This window comes from Eleutherodactylus coqui, chromosome 2 (assembly GCF_035609145.1).
Source record: "Eleutherodactylus coqui strain aEleCoq1 chromosome 2, aEleCoq1.hap1, whole genome shotgun sequence".
In the NCBI taxonomy this organism is placed as follows: domain Eukaryota; kingdom Metazoa; phylum Chordata; class Amphibia; order Anura; family Eleutherodactylidae; genus Eleutherodactylus; species Eleutherodactylus coqui.
This window is the reverse complement of record NC_089838.1, coordinates 310,501,284-310,507,794: the sequence shown is the minus strand read 5'-3', so window position 1 is coordinate 310,507,794 and position 6,511 is coordinate 310,501,284. Positions and strand designations below refer to the sequence as shown.

At 44.9% G+C, this 6,511-nt stretch overlaps 1 non-coding gene across 1 annotated transcript; it reads left to right on the top strand.

Annotated features, from left to right (window-relative positions):
- Positions 1-237: 237 nt before the first annotated feature.
- Positions 238-311, top strand: TRNAN-GUU (transfer RNA asparagine (anticodon GUU)). Its single transcript has one exon. It is a non-coding gene; the product is annotated as a tRNA-Asn (tRNA).
- The last annotated feature ends 6,200 nt before the right edge of the window (positions 312-6,511 follow it).

The window sequence follows — 6,511 nt, the reverse complement described above, 5'->3', positions numbered from 1 at the left end:
GGCAGTCCAGGCAGGCTAATATGCTACATTGTTGCAATATGTATCTCCCGTGTGCGAGAGAGGGGGCGGCACCCGGGAGCTGGGACATTCTCTGGAACCTGCTGAGCGCCCAGACTCTTCGGGAATCTGTCACATGACGTTCTGGCCAGGAATCTATCACGTGACGTTCTATTCAAGGAAGCTGAATTGTGTGCCGCTTGTGGCAGCACTCAGCAAGGAGGGTCTCGTCTCATAGCAGTCTCTGTGGCGCAATCGGTTAGCGCGTTCGGCTGTTAACCGAAAGGTTGGTGGTTCGAGCCCACCCAGGGACGCTAGCTATTTTGTCTTTAAAACTTTTGCCATATTTTTCGCACTATAAGGCTATTCACACAAGCGTTTTTATGCGACTGTTTTTGCTGCGATGCATAATCGCGATCATCTGCTTTCCAAAGTATTTATTTAGATGAAGGATTTTTTAGCTACGTAAAACCGTCGCGCCGGGAATAATTGGACATCAGTGACCGAAAACGGAGAGCAATTTTATACGCGTTCGGAAAAGATAGGTCTTGCCTACGGTATAGGCTTCTATGAGAGCGGAAAAAAAGTTAGGGGGAGGAGTTTAGCTGCGTCCAATGCTGGGAAAAGAAGACAACTGGTTCTATTTACCTATGAGAAGTCAATCTGAGGATTTCTGCCGACTGAGGGATTTCCGTGCTGCTGCGTATTTTTTCGCTATACCCCACAGCTGCCTGCATTTTATTACAATGGCTTCATTCAAATAAGCGTGTTTTTTCAAAGCAAAATATTAGTGCGTGAAAAAATAGGACCGGCTCTGTCTTTCTGGGCCGTATCTTATACGGGGCGTGAAAAGATAAGTCTTTCGCCGTGTTGCGCAGCTGAAAAAAAAAGGGAGGGGGCGGAGTTACGCTGCGGGCAACGCTGGGAAAAGAAGACAGCTGGCTGTACTTAGATATTTTATTGCCATTCCGAGCATTTCTTCCGATTGTTGCTTGCTATCTCTTCAGCGTGTTTTTTTACTCGCGCGCCGCAGCGCCTACTGTGATTGGCTTTAAAAGCGCCAATTACAATTGGGGGTTGAGCTTGTTAAAAATTCAGTGTCACGTTCTACGGGCGAGATTTTCATGTACAGAAAAGCCTCCGCAAATACGGGCAGACAAGCATGTATTTCTCACCTTTTGTGGTCCTGATAATCACGTATTACACATAGGGTGTGCATTCAAACAATGGCGCAAGCACGTATGTTCACATTATACAAATACACAGCACTGCTGCACTCACATGGTACACGCACACAACACACACAGCTCTGCTACATATACATGTAGCTCTGCAGCATATGTATCTCTACTACATACACAACTGTACAGCATTGACTTAGTGCTCCCACCCACTGGCGTTTTTTTCTTGCGCTGTGAGAGCCAGTGAAAACACTCGCAGCACAAGAAAAACTGCAACAGCACCGCTACCCCTATTGAAAACGTAGGGAGAAAACCGCACACTACTGCCACAGCTCTGGCAGGAGTTTCCTTCATCACCGCAGGGACCGTGGTGATGAAGGAATCCTTTGCTACCGCTGTGGCAGAAGTCCAGGATGCTATCCCATTGCTGCCGGCCCCATTGAAAGCAGTGGCTTTGTGGCAACCCCCACAGCATGATTTTCAGGGAAGGGCTTGAAATATAAGCCCTTCCCTGAAAATCATCCCTAGCTGGTTAAAAAAACGAAAAAAATCTTTACTCACCTCTACGCCACTCAGGTGCATCCTCCTGCTGTCCAGCACTTTCAGCATGTGGGGATTTAAAAATCCTTGCCTCCTGAAAGGGTTGTGCTGATTGATGGAACGCTCAGCCAATTACAGGCAGCGCTTAGCTATTCATTGGTGAATCGGTCCCTGCGGGGATGAAGGAAACTCCTGCCACAGCTGTCACAACTGTGGCAGAAGTCTGCGGTATTTTCCCTGGAAGGCATTGATGGGGCCGGGAGAAGGAGGACTATGCAGCTGCAGTACATATGGCTGCAGACAAAGGGATAACTTGAAGCTTCTGGGCCCCAATGCAAAACCTGGGCCCCAACTATAATGCTTTATTCATAGTACTCGGCTCCCTATATGGAGAAGAGAGGCCTTATGGGCCCCCTAAGGCTCCTGGGCCCGGGTGCAACCGCATCCCTTATAGCTACGCCGCTGGCTACCGAGTTCTCCCGATGATCCATCAGCATACTGCCGAACATTAAAGCTGAGATCAGGGGGCTCTGGATCTACCAGACCCTCCTGCCTCTGGACGATAAGGCACATGTGCTTTTCAGCAAGATTTTATCTTGATAAACTGCGTCTTGTGGTCAGAAAAATACGGTACTTTGATTTTAAGAAATGAGTCGTTACTTTCCCTACCAATCTATTGGAATTGTTCTAGGAATTGCGCCATGTGTTATGTAACAATGAAGTATATTTCCTGTATCTTGTCTGTTATCGGTATGTGAGGTCATTCACTCCTCCTGATGAAGCTCTTGTTCCCTTTGTGCATTTCCTGTTTTATACATTATAAAAAATGCAATCACTGCAGATGTTGTGGCAAAAACCAACCTGCCGGTACGAGAGCCGCTTCAGACGGACGTATTTATGTGCGTTTTTAGGCATGCACAATATATGCGCGTTGTACGAGAGAATAGAGCCTATTGATATTCTCATTTCCTTCTTTTGCGCTTGCATTCCTCGCACACACAATAAAATAGGACCAGCTCTATTTTCCTGCATATTTGCGCATCAAAGGGTCCCATGGAAGTCTATGAGGGGAGGGGCGCAAATGCGCGCAAAAAACGGAAGGTCATGTGCAATATGCTGCACAAACCCGTTGGGAAAAGCACACGCCATGACCTTATTAGGTTTTTGAACCATTTCAATCAGGACGGGGTGGTGGGGTTCTTCCGCACATGTCAACTTGCCGTGCCTGCGCAAATACATACAGTAAAGTACCCAGGCATGCGCACAAACAAGCCTCTTTCACTGCGCAGATATGTTGTGCTGAGGCAAGTATATTTGCACATACTCTCGTCTGAAGCCGCCCTTAGGGGGCCTTCACACTGGCGATAAAATCACCCGATGCGAGAGTGAGTGATAACGCAGAATTATGAAACCAATGAATTTCAATGGTTTCTTTTCTATTTGCAATGTTTTCACTCAAAAATCACAGCATGTTGTATCTTTCTGTGATATCACCCATTATTTGCAATTGGATAACTCCGCGATCATCGCCGGCGGGGGAATCCCTTCATCCCTGCTAGGGATTTTATTCCCCTGCGTGTAGACGGGCTAGGCGTGTGTTTGGAGTTACCGGGAGGAGTTGGTAGTGAAATCTTGACCTTACACCATTTTGCATCCCTGCTGTCTCCCCCGGCTAAAGGTCTGGCCCCGGTCGCTGTGCATGTATATGTGCGGTGTCCAGCATACAAATGGGATGTCTGTGTACTGCCTGATCCGAATTGTGCCCAATGAACCCGGGTAAACTTTTAAACAGTCTGTCTGTAGTCTCAGGCCTTTTTCACACAAACGTTGCATCTTCATGCTGGCCACATTGCGGCCAAAATACGCATGAGAAGGCAAAATTAGCGTTTTCTTAGCCATTCACATGGCCAAGCTGCAAGAAAATACATCACAGCCCACAAGTCGCTCGGTCGGCATAAATCATCGGAATGACTTCTAATGTCTAAATAGAGCCAGCTGTCATGTTTTCACAGCGTTGGACGCTGCTAAACTCCCTCTCCCTCCCTTTTTTTGCAGCTCCCTTAGGAGTCTATGGGAGCTGCCAGCATATATCGTTTGAAAGATAAGGCAAGACCTATCTTTTCTGTCAGCGTATAGATTTGGTCCACAATTTCGGTCACGTATGTCCTATTATTTCCAGTGCATCTGAATGAATACATTGGAAACCAATGCTTCAGTTGGTCGCGATTTTTGCCCGACGTATTTACGTGGCTAAATAGCTCATGAGAATACGGCCTCAATCAAAAGGAAAAGAAAAATGATTGCTGTAAAATAACTGACGCTCAATATGGGGCTCAAACCCACAACCCTGAGATTAAGGGGTGACTCACATAGGCAGCCAAAATACCCTTGTGTGTGTCCTAAGGGGTTAATCTAAAAACAAGTGTTTTCTAGTAAAGTATATTTAGGATAAAGTGATAAAAGTCCTATTTATGTGCAGTAACACTAATAATACAAATTATCTAGCTAAAAAAGAAAAAAAAACATTAAAAAATAAATTGTAGCAGAGTATGGTTTAGATCCATTAAACTCTGAGTTATAGGCTCAGCTTGCTTCCACTGATTGGCTGGAACCGCTTCAATGATGCCGCTGATTGGCTGGAACCCCTTCAAACGTTCACTTGTGTGGGTCTCTGGGAGTTGTAGTCTTAGTGGACGCCAAGTGTCTTTTCAGAACAACTCCCAGAGATCCACACAATTGAAAGATCCAGCCAATCAGCGGCATTATGTAATACAGCGGGTTAGGTTGTTCTTTAGGTTATCCAGTGTGATTGATCTGTAGCGGAGTCATCGCATTATAAAAGTCATGCATCATTATATGATAGAGCGACATAAGCAGTGCATTCTTGAAGCATACTTTATAAAAATGGCTGAGAAGAAGAAATGCCGTCAATATTCTAATGAATACTTGAAATACGGATTCATCCCTTCTCCTACAAACGGACAACTTCCCTTGTGCCTCATTTGTGAAAGGGCATTTTCGAATGAAGCTATGAAGCATTCGAGACTAAGTGATCACCTTGCAAAAATGTGGGTAAGCCTATTTCATTATTCCAAGGCTTAAAGTCAAAGTTTGAGAACCGCAGCACTGTAGGCAAACCATTTGGCAAATCGTCTCTCAACGCTGACAAAGGCCTCCTTGCTTCCTATAAAGTCTCTTTATTATTAGCACAATGTGGCAAATCAAATACCATTGGAAAACACTTGTATTACCTGAAATTGTCAGTACTATGCTGGGGCCTGACACGTGTGCCCTGGTGAAATCGATTCCTTTGAGTTATGACACTGTTTCAAGAAGAATTGACAAGATGGCTGCTGATGTGGAAGAAACACTTTTGGACGTGTTAAAGAACACAGAATTTGTAGTGCAAATTGACGACTCAATGGTTAGAGACAATGAAGCATTGTCAGCTTACATTCGTTTCATTAATCGGAATGAAGAGGTAGTGGAGGAACTGTTGTTTACCAGAAATTTAACGACCGACATGAAAGGCTCCTATATTTACGAAAGAGTGGAAGAATTTTTCCAAGAAAAAAACCATCCCTTTAACAAATGTACTTGCTTGTGCGGCGGAGCTGCATCCATGATTGGTTGATATCACGGATTTATAGCCCATTTAAAATCTGCTATACCTGGCATAATGGCGGTCCACTGTGTGATCCATCACCTTGTTGCTAAATATTTATGTGAGAGATTGCATTATCTTGTTAACAGCGCTATGTAATTAATGCTGTTAACAAGATAGAAGCGCACTCTTTGAATGAACATCTTTTTCGCAAGCTCTGTCAAGACCAAGATGAAGAATTCAAACATCTACTCCTACACACCGAAGTGAGGTGGCTGTCAAGAGGAAAGTGCTGACGACATTTCTACAAACTTTTTGACACAGTAGTCAAGTTTCTTCGGCTTAATCTCTGCCCCCTCCCATTGCAAACAGCAGCAAGGGACAGAGAGGAGAAGAGAAGGGGGAGGGAGTATAACAGTCACGCTGCTAAAATCCCTCCCTTCTCCGGCCGCTGTCATTGGCTCCCATAGGAGTCTATGGCAGCGGCCATAGTCAGGCTAGGAAGACAGTTCTAGGACTGTCCTTCCTGCCCAGCGTAAAAGCGCCCAGCTGGGCACTTTTACGCTGCATGAATGCGCCTGTGTGATCTGATGCATTGGAATCCATATACATTGGTAGCATATATCTGCCGGCCATGAAAACGCCGTCCATAATACGCTCATGTGAATAAGCCTTAATAAAGTTTTACTAATTATTATTTTTTTAAAGTACTAAAAGTTTTTTAAAAAACCCTTTTGCTGTATCTATCTATATATATAAAATTGAATGTATGTCTGTATGCGTGCGTGCGTGTCTGTTTGTCCTTTATGCGCTACTACACCATTCATCCGATCGCCATGAAACTTTGGGAAGTTGTTGAGTACACTCCTGGGAAGATTATAGGCATAGTACAAATATCCTACGATAAATGGCGCGCGCGCGAGCGTCGTCGAAAGTTACGACCCCCCCACGTAGATCGAATAAGTAAGCCACCTGCTATTGTGATGTCATCACTGATGTCATCAACATCGGACGCCCTTGAACATGCCCCAACATGTTCTATAAAGCTGCATTGTGATGTCATTAAGGCTCTATTATGACACGTACAGCTTGGAACCACTAGAGCACGCCAGCCAATTACCATTGGAGTTGGAAGTGGGTAAACAAGTACTAGGATATCTTCCTAAGAAGCCACAGCAGCCGGATAAAT